The sequence below is a fragment of the Chiloscyllium plagiosum genome, chromosome 3 (genome assembly GCF_004010195.1).
Source record: "Chiloscyllium plagiosum isolate BGI_BamShark_2017 chromosome 3, ASM401019v2, whole genome shotgun sequence".
Taxonomy (NCBI): domain Eukaryota; kingdom Metazoa; phylum Chordata; class Chondrichthyes; order Orectolobiformes; family Hemiscylliidae; genus Chiloscyllium; species Chiloscyllium plagiosum.
This window is the reverse complement of record NC_057712.1, coordinates 25,984,265-26,002,235: the sequence shown is the minus strand read 5'-3', so window position 1 is coordinate 26,002,235 and position 17,971 is coordinate 25,984,265.

The following is a 17,971-nucleotide window of genomic DNA, read 5'->3' as shown; positions in this document are numbered from 1 at the left end:
TCGATCTGATAAGATTTGCATCCAACAGCATTTATGGCAGATATAATCTGCAGTAACCTTTAAACTCTCTTTAAACTCCCACATCTGACAAGAAGTACATATCACTGCAAAGGCCATTTTTGCTCCTTCACAATCTACAGACCCAGAAAATAACACCGTCTTATTCCTCTACAAAACACTGCACCAGGTTAAATTAAGAGCTATGGCTTATATTTTAAGTTTTATCAAGAGACTTTTCTCCAAAAACATAATCCAGAAAGAACCCACTGTACTCACTAATACAGCCTTTCTCTTGGACAGACTTAAAACAACAATTAACTTACCTGATTCTGTGTTGTGAACTTCGCCCAAACTGGTTCCTCCAAGATTAGTTGTGTAATTCACTGTTTGTTAATTTTCCCAGATGCACTCCGATGTCCAGTGACACATGAATTCAAAAACAGCAAAGGCAGTAACTGTGCAGGTTTTCTCTCTCTCTCTCTCTCTCTCTCTCTCCCTCTCCTGCATTTACCTCACCATGTGCTTCCTTTGTCTGCTCTTCCTTTTAAAACTGCTGTTGTTTTGACTTTTTTTTCCCAAAGTTCCAAAACAATGTAACAGCATATAAACCAGCAATTGCTGCTCCTGGAATTCGAGGAAATCACCTCCAGCACCTAAAATACCTCAAAAAAAGGAGCAGCTCTTACAGCCAGAAATTTTTCCTGTCCTCCATCTTGGATTACTCGAACATTAATTTCAATTAATTTTCAATTGCTCATCTAAATATTTCCTAAATGGCACAAGTCCATTATTTTTGTGTTAAAAATGATGGCGCCATACATTTTTGCACTCCAGTGACTGAATCTTCTAATATACTTCTTCCTATATTGTTTGGCGCCCTAAGATTACTCTCACGAGAGAATTCTTTTCCTTACTATTTCTCATCTATACTCAAACTGATTCTATCTCCTGATCTAAACAAGGGTCATTGCTAACTATTGAACTGATGTTATCTTCGATTAAGAGTGTTATCCCTCCACCTTTCCCGAACTTCATATTCTTCTTTAACCCCTCAATATTCAGAATGCTGCACCTGTCATTCTGCAGCCACATCTCCATATGGTTATTAGATCAGATTTATTCACTTCAATGTGTGCTATTAAATAATTTACTTTGTTATGATTGTTGTGTGCATTCAAATAGAGAGCCTTTAATTTTTTTTTGTTATCTTTTCAGCATCTAACAGAGTCATCCAGATATACAGCATGGAAACAATACCTTCGGTCCAACTCTTCCATGCTAACTAAATAGCCTAAATTAATCTAGTTCAATTTGCCAGCATTTGTCCTATATCCCTCTAAATGGTTCCTATTCATGTACCCATCCAAATGCCTTTGAAATGTTGTAATTGTACCAACCTGCACCACATCCTTTGGTAGCTCATTCCATACATGCACCACCCTCTGCGTGAAAAAGTTGTCCCTTATGTCCATTTTCAATCTTCCCCCTTCCATCCCAACCCTATGCCTATGCCCACTAGTTCTGCACTCCCCCACCCCAGGTAAAAGATCTTCTTTATTTATCCTGTCCATGTCCCTCATGATTTTATAAACCTCTATAAGGTCACCCCTCAGCCTCCGAAACTCCAGGGAAAACAGCCCCAGACTATTCAGCCTCTCTCTATAGCCCAAATCTTCTAACCCTGGCAACATCTTTGTAAATCTTTTCTGAACCGTTTCAAGTTTTACAACATCCTTCCTATCGGAGGGAGACCAGAATGACAGCAATATTCCAAAAGTGACCTAACCAACATGACCTCTCAACCCCTATGCTCAATGCTCCGACTAATAAAGGGCAGCATACTAGATGCCTTCTTCCCTATTCTAACTACCTGAGACTCCACTTTCAAGGAACTATGAACCTGTACTTCAAGGTATGTTTGTTTAGCAACACTCCCCAGGACCTTATCATTAGGTGTAGAAGTCTTCCCCTGATTTGCCTTTCCAAAATGTAGCATCTCACATTTATCTAAATTAAACTCCATCTGCCACTCCTCAGTCCAATGGCCCATCTGGTCAAGATCCCATTGTACTCTGAGGTAACCTTCTTCACTGTCTACTACACCTCCAATTTTGGTGTCATTTGCATACTTACTTACTATGCTTCGTATATTCACATACAAATCATTTATATAAATGACAAAAAAAGTGGACCTAGCACTGATCCTTGTGGTCCACCACTGGCTACAGGCCTCCAGTCTGAAAAGCAACCTTCCACCACTACCCTCTGTCTTCTACCTTCGAGCCAGTTCTGTATCCACATGGCTATTTCTCCCTGTATTCCATGTGATCCAACCTTGCTAACCAGTCCACCATGAGGAACCTTGTTGAACACTTTATTGAAGTCCATATAGAGTTGAAAAGTGTGGTGCTGGAAAAGCACAGCAGGTCAGGTAGCATCTGAAGAGCGCGAGAATCAACATTTCGGGTATCAGACCTTCATTGGGAATGTGGTGGGGGAAGGGGGCTGAGAGATAAATAGGAGAGTGGGGGTGGGGTTGGGGGGAGAGTAGCTAGGAAGGCGACAGGTAGATGGAGGTGGGGGGATGGTGGTGATAGGTCAGAGGGGAAGGTGGAGCAGATCGGTGGGAAGGAAGTTGGACAGGTAGGATAGTTAAAGAGGGCTGTGCCAAATTGGAGGGTTGGATCTGGCATGACGTGAGGGGAGGGGACATGAGGAAACTGGCAAAATCAACATTGATGCCGTGTGGTTGGAGGGTCCCAAGGTGGAAGACGAGGCGTTCTTCCTCCAGGTGTTGAGTAACTTTGATTTAGTGGTGGAGGAGGTCCAGGACTTGCATGTCCTTGGCGGAGTGGTCGGCCACAGGGTGATGGAGTTGTTTGGTGCGTGTGTCCTGGAGATGTTCCTTGAAACATTCGAGGCATCAACATTGATTTCGCCAGTTTCCTCATCACCCCTCCCCCAACCTCATCGCAGATTCAACCCTCCAACTTGGCACCGCCATCTTGAACCTATTGCTTTCCCAGCTACCTTTCCCCCAGCCTCACCCCCACCCTCCTATTTATCTTTCAACTCCCTACCCCCACCACATTCCTAATGAAGGGCTTATGCCCAAAATGTCAATTTACCTGCTCCTCAGATGCTGCTTGATCTGCTGTGCTTTTCCAGTGTCAGACTTTTCGACTCTGACTCTCCAGCATCTGCAGTCCTCAATTCTCCTAGATGATTTTCCCATGCACAAAGTCATATTGACTATCCCTAATCAGTCCTTGCCTATCCCAATACATGTAAATCCTGTCCCTCAGGATGCCCTCCAACAACTTGCCCACTACTGACATCAGGCTAACCAGTCTATAGTTTTCTGGCTTTTTCTTACCCCCTTTCTTAAATAGTGGCACCACATTAGCCAATCTCCTGTCTTCTGGCACCTCACTTGTGACTATCGATGATCCAAATAGCTCAGCCAGGGGTCCAGCAATCACTTCCCTAGCTTCCCACAGAATTCTAGGGTACACTTGATCAGATCGTGGAGATTTATCCATCTTTGTGCATTTTAAGACATCCAGCACCACCTCCTCAGTAATATGGACATTTTTCAAGGTGTCGACATCTATATCCCTACATTCTCTATCTTCCATGTTCTTTTCCATCACTATTTTAAAACTAATAGAATTATGGTCGCTGGCCCCAATGTGCTTCCCCACTGACACCTCAGTCACCTGTCCTGCCTTTTTTTTCCCAAGAGTAGATCAAGTTTTGCACCTTCTCAAGTAGATATATCCACATACTGAATCAGAACATTTTCTTGCACACACTTGATAAATCCTCTCCATCTGATCCCTTAACAGTATGGCAGTCACAATCAATGTTTGGAAAGTTAAAATCCTCCACCATTACCACTCTATTATTCTTACAGAAAACTGAGATCTCCTTACAAATTTGTTTCTCAATTTCCTGCTGATTACTGGGAGGTCTATAATACAATCCGAATAAAATGATTATCCCTTTCTTAAATCTCAGTTCCACCCCAATGACTTCCCTGGATTTATTCCTCTCTAAGTACAGCTGTAATGTTATCCCTTATCAAAATGTCACCCCCCCCTCCTCTGTTGACCCCCTTTCTATCGTTCCTATAGCATTTGTATCCTGAAACATGAAGCTGCCAGTCCTGTCCATCCCTGAGTCACTTCTCTTTTAATGCTACAATATCCCAGTCCCATGTTCCTAACCATGCCCTAAGTTCATCTGACTACCCTGTTTGGCCTCTTGCATTGAAATAAATGCAGTTTAATTTACTTCGGTCTTGCTTTGTTCCTGCCTGCCCTGAACATTTGACCTGCTCCTTTTCCAAATTGTACCAGTCTCAGACTGATCTCTTTCCTCACTATCTCCCTGGGTTCCAACCCCGACCTTACTAGTTTAAATTCCCCGAGCAACTCTAGCAAATCTCCCTTCTAGTATATTAGTCCCCTTCCAATTCAGGTGCAATCCGTCCTTCTTATGCAGGTCACTTCTACCCCAGAAGACATTGTAATGATCTAAAAATGTGAACCTTCTCCCCTGCACCAGCTCCTCAGCCACACATTCATCTGCTCTATTTTCCTATTCCTACCCTCACTAGCTCATGGCACCAGGAGTAATCCAGATATTACTACCCTTGACGACATGGCACCAGGAGTAATCCAGATATTACTACCCTTGACGACCTCTATTTTAAATTCCTATATTTTTCCTTCAGAATCTCATCCTTTTTCCTTCCTATGTCATTAGATCCAATGTATGCAATGACCTCCTGCTGACCCCACTCCCCTTTGAGAACATGCTGCACTTTCTCTGAGATATCCTTGATCCTGGCACTATTCTCATTTCTTGCTGTTCACTGCAGAAATGTCTGTCTGTGCCTCCGACTAGAGTCCCCATCACAGTCGATCACTTGGAACTGGACATACCCCTTTTACCTTGGAGCCAGTCTCAGTACCAGAGACTTGACTGTTTGTGCTACACTCCCCTGAGAGTCCATCATCCCTACATTTTCGAAAACAGCATACTTGTTTGAAATGCGGATGGCCACAGGAGACTCCTGCACTACCTGCCTCCCTTTCTTGGCAGTAACTCATCTAACTGACTGTATCTGTGGTTTTACTCCCTTGCTATAATTGCCATCTATCACACCCTCTGGCTCCTGTAAATCCCTCATTGCCTCTAAGTTAGGCGGTCATTTTGCAGCTGTACATGACATTGGTTAGTCCACTTTTGGAATATTGCCAAAATATTCTGTGTAATTCTGGTCTCCTTCCCATAGGAACGATGTTGTGAAACTTGAAAGGGTTCAGAAAAGATATACAAGGATGTTTCCAGGGTTGGAGCATTTGAGCTATAGGGAGAAGTTGAATAGGCTGGCGCTGTTTTCCCTGGAGCGTCAGAGGCTGAGGGGGTGACTTCATAGAGGTTATTAAATCATGAGGGGCATGAATAGGATAAATAGACAAAGTCTTTTTCCTGAGGTGGGGGAGTCGAGAACTAGAGGGCATAGGTTTAGGGTGAGTGGGGAAAGATATAAAAGAGACCTAAGGAACAAATTCTTCACACAAAGGGTGGTACGTGGACAGAATGAGCTGCCATAGGGAGTGATGAAGGTTGGTACAATTACAGCATTTAAAAGGCATCTGGATGGATATATGAGTAGGAAGGGTTGAGAGGGATATTTGCCAAGTGCTGGCATATGGGACTAGATTAGGTTGTGATATCTGGTCAGCACGGACAAGTTGGAACGAAGGGTCTGTTTCCATGCTTTACATCTATCTTACTCTATGACTATAACTGCCGTTCCATATGAATTGATAGGATTCGCAACCAAATACACTTACTACAAACATAATCATCAGTAATATGGAAATTCTCCCTAATTTCCCACATCGAACAATAAAAGTACATCACTCCATTAAAGGCCATCTTTGTATCTTAACAATCTACAGAAAATATCACAGAATTACTCCTCTAGGCTAACTTAGTGTCTATGTTTTATATTTTTAAATTTTAATCAAGAGACAGATCTCAATAAAACATATAACCAAAAGAACTCACTCTACTCACTGTTAAAAAAATACAGCAAGGTTACAGTTAAACATTATGCACCTATCAGCTCCTGTGCTATGAACTGTCCCACACATGTTTGTCCAAGGTCAGCTATGAATTTCACTGTTTGTTTATTTTTCTTAGATGCACTCTGATGTCCAGAAATACTTGAACTCACAAAGCAAAGGCAGTACCTGTGCAGATTCACTGCTGTGTTAGACAGCAGCGTAAATGTCTCTCTTTCACTGACCATTTGATCTTTGCTTTTGTTCTCTTCCTCCTTTTTAAAGTGCCATTACTTTGATCTTTTTTTCCCTAAATTTCCAAAATAATGCAACTGCTTATAAAACAGTAATTGCTGTTCCTGGAAGTTGAGGAAAGCACCTAAATACCTCAAAATACTTCAAAACTGGACCAGCCCTTACAGCCTTTGCATATTGGTATAGTCCTGTGTTTTATTTTCTGTACATTCCTCATTCTCTGACTTTTATTTTTTTGCCCATCCCACCAGTACAGATCCCACTTTCCCCAATACTAGTGTCAGTTCTCCATGGACTGTAACCCGCATATCCCATGAGTATCTAAGCCATGTGTTCACCATACCAGTTTTATTCATCCTGTGCCAATTTGCTCATGGCTCAGACAATGATTCAGAGGCTATTAACTTTGAGATTCTGCTTTATAATTTGCCACAAAACATCTCATGTTTCCTCAGCATGACCTATTTCCTTGTTCAACACATGTTGTTGATACCAACATAGACCACAATTAATGGATCCTCCCCTTTCCAATGCATGTTTCTCTCCAGCCCAGAGTAAGGATACTGAAACTTGACATTAGGCATGCATCACACTTAAGATTTTACCTGCAAAGTACAGTCTCAATCCCCCTCACTATACTGTCTCCACCACCACTACATTCATTCTTACCGCACTTCTTGAATAGTTTTGTGTACATGTACTATGACCAGATAACTCATCCACCCTGCAACCTTCACTCTCATCCAAACAAACTAAAAAACTTTGGAAAGTTGCAAAGGCTGATGAATCTGTGTTTTTTTCCCCTCTTTTTGCCCTTGCCTGCCTCACTTGCAGTCACATCTTCCCTACTCTGACTACTAACCAAAACTGCCTCATAGAATAAAATGTCCAGGCAACTTTTCTCTACCCAAATGTGCTTCTGCGTCTAAAGCTTGGTCTCCAGCATACAGCTATGAGCTGATGATCCTACAACCACACTTACTGAAAATGCCATGGACCACATCAGTATCCATAAGCCTCTATATTCTACAATTGCCATTATCAGGCACAGTGTATTAATTGGTATATTTTCTTACTTAAAATATGGTAGTCCTAGTTTAAAATCTGACTATTACTCTCAAAGCAAGCATGAAAAACGTTTTGAATTATATAGTCACACAGGTCTACAGCATAGATAAAGATCCTTTGGTCTATCAAAAACAATCATGTAACTATTCCAGTCCCATTTTCCAGCACACGATCCACAGCCTTGTATGCCAATACCCTTGGCATCACAAGTGCACATCCAAATACTTTGTAAATGTTATGAGGGTGAGTTCCAGATTCCCACCATCCTCTGGCTAAATTTTGTTTTCCTTACATCCCTCAAAACATTCTGCCCCTTACCTTAAATCTGTCCTCCTTAATCAATGACCTCTTCACAAAGCGAAAAGTTTCTTTCTTTCTACTCTGTCTATACTCCTCATAATTTTACCCATTTACCAGTCTCAAATGATGCCATTTTTTTGTAACACAGAGAATTGCTGGAAAATATACAACATATTAACATGAAAAATAAACATGTAATGGACCTCAAAAATTTCATAGGAAATCAGAAAGGATCTGCATGCTGCTGCTGTTATGAGTAATAACACTTCTGCTTTGTGCAAAGACAGTTCCATACATTCAATGTCGAAATAATCATAATGTTCAAATTTTTGTTCTTTCGCGATTGAATGCACATTTCAACAACATTGTGCATAATAGAACCCATGTGCTCAGCCTGTTCCATTTTGTTCTTTTCGTTACATGGAAGGTGCTATTGGCATTGTTGTATGACTATATCACAACCATTTTAATTTATATAGGACTTTTCACAAAGCAAAACATTCAAGGCATTTCACAGAAGCACAGGCTGCAGACATTTGACAACAAGCCAAATAAAGGGGTTTTAGGACATTTGACCAATTAGGTAGATTTTTATGAGTGATTTAAAAGTGGGTAGAAAAGCAGAGAAGTCTGGGAATGCAATTCCAGTGCTTTTGGCTTTGGCAGCTGAAGATACGACACCAGGAGTGGAGCAAAATAAAGTGAAGATGTTCAAGAGGTTGGTATAGTTGGCACCACTTTCAGTTTTGCAGGACTGAAGGAGGTTACAGCGATAGATAGGGGCAAAGGCATGGAGGGATGAGAACACCCGGATGAAAGTTTTATTCAGGAGGCTTTGTAAACCCATAAGTGATGTTATAGAATGAGGTAAAGTATGAGGAGTGGATAGAACTCAGTGCATTTGGATAATTTCAAGTTTGCAGAGAGTGAAGGTTAGAAGGCAGGCCAGGAATGCATTGCAATAGCTGAGACCAAACAGCAAAAACCACTTGTATTTATATAATGCCTTTAACATAATAAAATGTCCCAAGGCTCTTCACAGGAACATTACAAAACAAAGTATAATAGACCTCCTACAGTGTGGAAACAGGCCATTCAGCTCAACAAGTCCACTCTGAACTTCTAAAGAGCACCCCACCCTAATCCCTACATTCCCCATGGCTAACCCACGTAACCTACACATCCCTCGACACAACAGGCAATTTAGCATGGCCAATCCACCTAACCTGCACATTCCACCTAACCCATAGGAGGAAACCAGAGCACCTGATCGAAACCCATGCAAACACAGGGAGAACGTACAAACTCTACACAAACAGATGCCTGAGGATGGAATCAAACTCGGGTCCCTGGTGCTGTGAGGCAGCAGTGCAAACCATTGAGCCACTGTGCCACCCACCCTGAGGCACATAAGGAGATGTCAGATCTGAGGACCAAAAGCTTGGTCAAAGAGGTAGGTTTTAAGGAATGTCTTAAAGGAGAAAAACAAGTAACAAAAAATGCTTGTAAGTTTCAACAACAGATGGGTCGATCAATAACAGAACAGATGATCTTATAGAGATAGAAATTTTTGCTCTTGGTAATGATGCAAATAAAAAGCCAAAAGAGTCAGCTTGATGTCAAATAGGAACTGAGGTTGTGAACAATCAGGTCAACCTTAAATAATGGTCTTGGAAGGGGAACTAGTCAGTGATTAGGAATTGAAGTTTGTCAAGAGGACTGAAGATAACAGCATATCTTTGTTCCCAATATTTAGTCGAGAGACATTTATTTTAATCTAATTTAGTACGTAAATAAGGAACATGCTAACACAGTGATGCTGGAGGGGGTGAAGAGAGGGTTCTGAGGTAGACAAAAGTGAGGACTGCCGATGCTGGAGATCAGAGTCTAGATTAGAGTGATGCTGGAAAAACACAGCAGGTCAGGCAGCATCCGAGGAGTAGGAAAACTGACGTTTTGGGCAAAAGTCCTTCATCAGGAATGAAGGCAGGGAGCCTCTGGGGTGGAGAGATAAAATGGGAGGGAGTGGGGCTGAGGAGAAGGTAGCCAAGAGTACAATAGGTGAATGGAGGTGGGGATGAAGGTGAGAGGTCAGAGAGGAGGGTGGAGCAGTTAGGTGGGAAGGAAGATTGGCAGGTAGGACAGGTCATGAGGATGGTGCTGAGGTAGAGCTGTGCATTGTTAGTACATTGTGAACTATCACATTGTGTTTCCAGATGATATTACCAAGTGGCATTATGTGGATGAGAAATAGGAGTGAGGCTAAGAGTAGATCCTTAGAGTTTCCAGGGGTATCAATATGATAGCAAGAAGCTATCCTGAGGTGATTATTTAGCAGCAATTATATAAGAAGAAATGAAACCAAGCCCATCTAGTTGCACAAGGGCAGAGGGATGTTGGAATTGCAATAAACTTCATCAAAGGCTGCAGGCAGGTTATGAGGATGACAAAGGATAATTTACCATGACTCAGTTGTAACAGATGCACTTGTTACTTTGGTTCATCCATTTCAGTGCTGTGGGCTTGGGTTTTGGAGGCAACAACATGTTCAAGGATATTGGTGAAGAATAGAATGTTAGGGCCAGGCATCTCGACACATTCTGCATCATCCGCATTATTTAGAGGCAAAGTTAATTCACGTGCACACATCTTCTTATTGGTCTTTCTTTGTCATTGATACAAAATAACTCAGTTTATTGAGCTGTGAATTGACAGGGATTCAGCACTGCTCTTGACACATGAAAGTTCGAGATGCAGTTTCCAATTATTCAGATGTTTATTCATGACATTGGAACATTCGTACAGAGAATATCCCAGAAGGCATTACAATGATTTGCTGTGGAAGGACAAATATTACATTGGATTTTAATCTCGGGGGCTTCATGTAAAATATATTTCTTAATTGCTCTTAATTTATTCATATAGAAATTTACATAGATTTGACCACTGTTTGTAGAAGTCTTAGGGCATACATAGATGTTTGAAAATAAATACAAAACTGATCTTAGTATTAGAACTAATGGTAGCATGCACAGTAAATTGAACAAAACAAATGGATCCCAATTTCTACAATAGGGATAAGGAAGCTGATTCTAATATTGTAAATGAAGAAAAATGTTGTCTAGACATCTCTGTTTCTCAGTCTAAACTACAGTAATACAAGATGCAAAGGTTCTTTAGAGAAGCTATACTGGGAAGCAGTTTCTACACAGCTTAAGTACAGTTCCAATATCCCTGTTCGTCAAGTGATCATGAACAAGATTTACAAGTAAGATCAGGAAAAGGAACAATATCACTGTTGGGTTAAGATGAGCACATGGGAAAGATTTTGCTTAAACATTCATTTCCTCCACCACTGGCACACTATGGCTGCAATGAGTACCATCTACAATATGTAATGTTTCTCCAACTCCACCTCACAAACCTGTGATCGCTACCATCTCAAAGGTACTAGGCAAAATAGATCAATATCAACTGCAAGTTCCCTTCAGGATCGCCCATCATTCTGACTAGGAAATATATTGCATTCCCTTTTGCTGTTGGGTGAAAATCCTGGAACTCGCTGCCTTGTAGCCTTGTAGGAGTACTTTCACCACGCAGACTGCAATGATTCAAGCAGGTGGCTTTTCAGATGTACAGTTTAGATGGACAAAAAATACTGGCCTTGGCAGCAACATCCACATTTCAAGAATGAATAAAAGAGACGACCTTGAACACATTTCCTCTTTAATGTATAAAATAATTTAACAATTTTTGAAACATGCCCAATCATTGCAAATTTCTACTTTTAGAATTTCTGAGACCAATAAATTGAAAGTGACAGTTCACTTCCTCTAGCGTATTATTCATCACAATGGTCTGCTAGCTAACTAAAGCATCTCCAAATAGAAAAACCCAGTGTGCAATATAGCAGTGCAAGCATATGGCTTTCTTGAAGAGAATTATTTAAAGCCAGACTCAATGAATATATTTGGTTGCCTAACGACCATGGTTACCAAATGTTCTTTTGTTCCCGCTAAAATCTTTCCGAAATGTTTGTGTATTTTGGTAAGATCACAGATCTTACCTTGAATTCTTCCAGTGACAATAGAGCGTAGCTTTGGAGGTCAGGCAGAGAAAAGCCATAAGGCAGATCTATCTGAAATGACTGGAAATTTCTGTCATACCACATCAACTCTATCTTGGAGTCTCTTCTATGTGTTAACTAGTCTGTTATGCTTTCCTGACATCAGCTCTAAATCAACCTTTTGTTACTTTAAATTTAAGTCCTTTTGTCTTCATTTCATCATTTACTCTTTGCTACATTTTATTTTGTAAAACATAATAATCTTGATTCTTTAAAGGATTTGAGGGCCAGCTTTCTTCAAGCTTTCCATTTTAACTTAAAAATTGTGCAGCACCCTCATTGCTCTGCTCTTTGTTGCCTCTGCTGGTTAAATGTGACTGAGACCTCATATTAAAGCTGTGGTCTTTTCAAAGCACTGTGCAGCTTGATCTCTGACGTTTACACTGAAAACATTTTTTTTTACTGTTCTATAGGCTTTCTTGATTGTTGCATTGTAATTCTTCATATATTAACTCTGATAATAACAGGAAGATGATAAGGGTAGAGGGGAGTGTGATAGTGTAGAGTACAAGGGAGGATGACAGGATAGCAAACCCCACACAAGGCTGAGGCCATGGATGTTTTGTTGAATATAATGACAGGATCTGATCTTTATTTTCCATTTGCCCAACAGCCTGTTAATTCATCCAGTGATAGAAGGCAGCAGCCATAAACCACTGGGAATGTTTCTGACAATTGGGAGTAAGGGAGGGAATGAATGACTGGGGCATATGCTACTAATTATGACAAAGGTAAGAGAGCAGAGAGAAGATTGTGGGGTTCTTTGAACCACAGAGTCATTATGGGACAGAAGGAGGACAGCCTGTCCATTCCTGTTGAAGGGCTTATGCCCGAAACATTGATTCTCATGCTCCTTGAATGCTGCCAATCCTGCTGTGCTTTTCCAGTGCCACACTTTTCAACTCTGATCTCCAGCATCTGCAGTCCTCACTTTCTCCCAGTCCATTCATTGAGTAAACGCTGACTGTCAATAGAATTGTCCACAGTAAATATATTTAGCTGATGGATAATTCCATCCATCCTTCACAGAGTAATCATGTTTTTCTCCTTCCATATAATACCTTTCAATCATTCATGACCTGGTGGTTCAGTGGTTAACACTGCTGCTTTGCAACACCAGGGCCCTGGGTTTGATTGCACCCTCAGGCAACTGCCAGTGTAGAGCTTGTGCATTCTTCCCGCCTCTGCATGGGTTTTTTCTGGGTGTTCTAGTTTCCTCCCAGAGTCCAAAGATATGCAGGTGAGGTGAATTGGTCATGTTAAATTGCCCATAGTGTCCAGGGATGTGCAGGCTAGGTGGATTAGCTGTGGGAAATGCAGAGCTATAGGATAGCGGTTGGGTCTGGATGGGATGCTCTTTGGAGGGTTGGTATGGTCTGAATGGTCTGCTTTCACACAGAAGGGCTTCTATGATTATAGCTGATCTGCCATTGAAGTGACCATATGCTTATTTTGTCAATTAGCTTGTATCTTTCTGATATTCCATCGCTCTTTTCAATTTCATATCACCAGTAAATGTGACACTTTGTACTGAGTTTCTGAATACAAGTCACTTATCTAAGTATAGCAGTCCCAATATCAATATTTGAATCATTGTTCACATTGCTCCTAATTTCCCAGATTTGTGCCATATGCCGTGTCTAATTTCCTTCTGTCCTGTTTCATCCATAGCCCCTCAGTCAATCACTGTACACCATTCTTTATCCATCCTCTGGGTATTTATTTGTTCTTCAGTATGCTCCATCCTCCTTTATTAGAATGCTTTTCCCATTTGGATATCAATCTTGAAACCACATCCTACTATCAGCTTTTTATATATATATAGATGATTATTCTGATCCAAACCTTCAATTTCCACTTTCCTACAACGTGCTTTTAGACAATAGAAAACCTTACAGTGTAGGGAATAAGGCCATTTGGCCAACTGGATCTACACTGACCCTCTAAAGAGTTCCCATCCAAACACAAACTCCCATCCTATCCCAACAGCCCCACATTTACCATGGCCAATCTGCATAGATTACACATCCCTGGACACTATGGGCACTTTAGCACGGCCAAACCAATTAACCTGCACATCCTTGGAGTGTGGGAGGTAAAAAGGGCACCCGGCAGAAACTCACATAGATACAGGGAGAAAATGCAAACTCCACACAGACAGTAACCCATGCTGGAATTGATTCTGGGTCCCTGGTGCTGTGAAGCCGCAGTGCTAACCACCTACCCAAGCCATCCCATTATTGTTGACAGATAATCGTCTTGGTACATTCATGAAATTTTATACAAGAAATCTATGAGGCAAGATAGACAGAGGGTCAAGACCAAGTGCCCACGTGGACAATAGAGTGGTTGAGAGAGCAAGTTGTTGAGGTATGATCTCAGTTACATTTTGAACTCAGCCTTTACTGTTAGTTCAATAGATTTAGGGCAATCTAGAAATCAGTAACATAGTGTTAGTTGGAAAATTAGCATTTCTCTACTATTCAGGATGAGGAGCAGCGAAGATGCAAATCAGGGAGAAAGTCACTGTTGGTAGGAGGCTGTCATAATGACAAACTTACACTATTGGAATTCTATGATAATTTTGATGAAAGTTAATTTTAATGTAATAATGTGGGACAAAATGTGAGAACAAAATTTAAGCAAATGTATATCTATATAAAATTTTATTAAGCTATTTAATGTTTTATGGCATAACTTGTTTCTTTTTTTGTGTTTTATTATTGTTCTTGATTTTGTGGCACTGTGACAACTAACCATACTGAAGCAATTGACAAAAGATTGTTAATTCCAGGCTTGAATTCATACTGTGACAAAATGGTATATAAACATTTCTGAAACTCTCTTGTTTACTGTCTTCATACAGGTCATAACTGTTTTGAAATGAATGCTTTTGTGACTTCAGTGTTTACAAGTTTGTACATGTTACAACAAGTAACAGGTAAAGGTGGTTTGGAAGAGACCTCGCAGACTGGAGATGGAGTTCAGTAAATTTACACCACTGCTTGGAATGATTCATTATATTTTTATATTGCTGATATGAACACATACTTATGTGATGGTGATATTCAACACTGATGAAGCCCAATAGGCACCAAAATAGACTTCAAAACTTACTGCTCATAAAATTTGCATTTACCTTGTGTGTGAATATGTTATAAGCTGCAAAGAATATGATTGATTCCTGATGAAGAGCATATGCTCAAAATGTCGACTCTCCTGCTCCTTGGATGCTGCCTGACTGGTTGTGTTTTTCCAGCACCACACTTTTTGACACTGATCTAAAGGATCCATTTTTCACGTTATACACATATGTATACGCATTGTGTTTGTGGTTAACATTTAAAGCCAAGAAAGAGAATAGGTGAAGCAAGGTGAGACATCTTGAGTGCACTTTTGAACAGGGAAATTGTGGGCAAAATGTCAGTGACTCATTGGTAAACTGCCCACTTCAAGTGAGGCCCTGCTCGGGATGTGGTTGGGGGAGGGGGAGGTTGTAGTAGGGAGTGTTGTGGCAGTGTGAAATTCCTCAGAAATAGTACAGTTGATGAATTTGAACTGAGACATGCCAGAATGTTTTTCCGATCAGATTTTTGGATGAACGAGAACCAGATGCACTGTACACAAAGTTAGCTCAATCTGCAATGAGTGAGATCCATTGGTATTTGCAGGTCTGGATCATCCAAGTGCTCAGTTTCAGATGCATTGAAAGAGTTTTGAGCCCTGAACTATAACCCTACATTCCTGGTTCCTCTCTGCAGGTGCCAAATTAGACAGTAGCTGAGTGCAAAGTTCAAAGCCCATTTCTTCTGGCCACCCCTCAAAATGAACACCTTGCAGAAAATATGGATAGAAAGTGAGGCAAAATGACTAGGAATGCCTGTATTGATGCTTTGCATGACAGTGCTTTGTCTGAATGATATTTCTTGGATAAACATCATAGGAAATCAGACACATTTATCTCTTAAATTTATACTGCTGTCATCACACATACACAATACTAAGAAATCTCTGCACATCACAAGAATTGAGTAAAGAAAATGCACATTGGCTTCATAAAGTCTTTGAATGTAAGTTTTGAAAATACAATGGAAAAGAAATGAAAGGATATTATGAACATTCCATTCTCTCATGAGCCTTACTTCCCCTGATTGACAGTTGCACTTTAATGAGTAATATGCTTAGATTAGATTTTAGATTAGATTAGATTATTTTACAGTGTGGAAACAGGCCCTTCGGCCCAACAAGTCCACACCGACCCGCCGAAGCGCACCCACCCAGACCCATTCCCCTACATTTACCCCTGCACCTAACACTACAGGCAATTTAGCGTGGCCAATTCACCTAATCTGCACATTTTTGGAGTGTGGGAGGAAACCGGAGCACCCGGAGGAAACCCACGCAGACACGGGGAGAAGGTGCAAACTCCACACAGTCAGTCGCCTGAGGCGGGAATTGAACCCGGGTCTCTGGCGCTGTGAGGCAGCAGTGCTAACCACTGTGCCACCGTGCCGAGGTTGTATCACCTGCACTGAGAGCTGTAGGAAATATAGTTACTGGAGATGACATCCAGACACAGGTAATTCTTCACAAGGTATCTGTTGATATTTTTGGTATTCAGGAAATTCTATGGAATTCTGTTCAAGTTGACATCATAAATCAGGGCTTCTCAAAGTGTGGATGAAAGGTGTTAGTAAAACCTGACACATGCAAGTTTTTGTGCTTGCAATCTAATTTACTAAAGTTAAAAGTAGAAAGTGCAAGATTAGAGCCAACTTCTCTGTGTACTTACATTTTTTCAGACTTAGTGCAGATGTGTGCGCGATGGACATTATCATTTTCCCCACATGAAAAATCCTCAATTCATACTGAAATAGGTTTGATGAGTTGAGCAAATCTGACCTTTGCACGATCAATGCAAGTAGTAGGGCCAAGGTCGCAATCACAGAATTGTCACTGTGCAGAAGGAGGCTGGTAAGCTCATTGCGCCTCCATTGTTTCTCTGAGCTTGATGACTCTGCCATTCTCCTGCTTTTCCTCCACAACCCTAATTTTGCTATCTAAATAGTTATTTAATGCCATTTGTCTCAATTGAACTTGAGTTAGGTGCAGGCAATATTCCAGACTCTCTCTAGATTATGTATAAAAAAGGTTCTTCCTTTTATACCATTTGCCATATTTGCATCCTCTTCATCTCAATCCTTGAAAACAGTTTCTCTCTTCTGTTCAGCCTTCTCCATGATTTTGAAAATTTCTAACAAATCTCTCACAGAAAGCAGTCCCAACTTTTCTAATATGTCTTCATAACTGAAGTGTCTCATTGCTGGAACTGTTCTTGTAAACCCGTATTGCACTCTATTCAATGCATTCACATCCTCACTAACAGCTCTCTCTGCCTATCCTGACACCCTTAGCAACTTATGAACATAAAAATCTAGGCCTTTCCATTCTACACACCTTGAGGCAATTAGCCTTTTGTTTTATGTTATTTCTCCTATTCTTTTCTACCAAAGCATATCACCTTTCAATTTTTTGCTTTGAACTTCATCTAGCAACTAGCTGCCCATTCCGTCAAGTTGTCATCTTACAATGTCCACAATGTTTCCATGTTTTGATTCATCTGAAAACTTCGAATTTGTCCATTGCATACCAAAATCTAAATTTTATTGATATACATCAGGAAAAGCAAGTGCATCAAAACTACACCTGGGGAACTCCACTATCGATTCCGCCAACCCAAAAAATATCCATTAACCATTACTCTTTCGTATCTCTCAAGCAATTTTGTACCTTTATCGCTACTATCCCTTGTATTCAATGAACTTTTACTTTACTCAGAAAACAGTTATGTGGCACTATTTCAAGTATCTTTTGAGTGTCTTCATCAGCTCCCTGTTGTCTATTCAAAATAATCCAGCAAGTTAAACATGATTTTCTCTGAATAAATCTGTGCTAGCCCTTTCTAATTAACTAACTTTTTTCCATGTGACTATTATATCATGAATAATTATTTTAAGAAATCTCTTTGCCACTGAAGTAAAATTGGCTAGTCTTACTTCGCCTTCCAACTTTTTTGTGAACACGGATGTTACATTTACAGTTCTCTAGTCATGTGGCAACACCCCTGCATCGAGGGAAGATT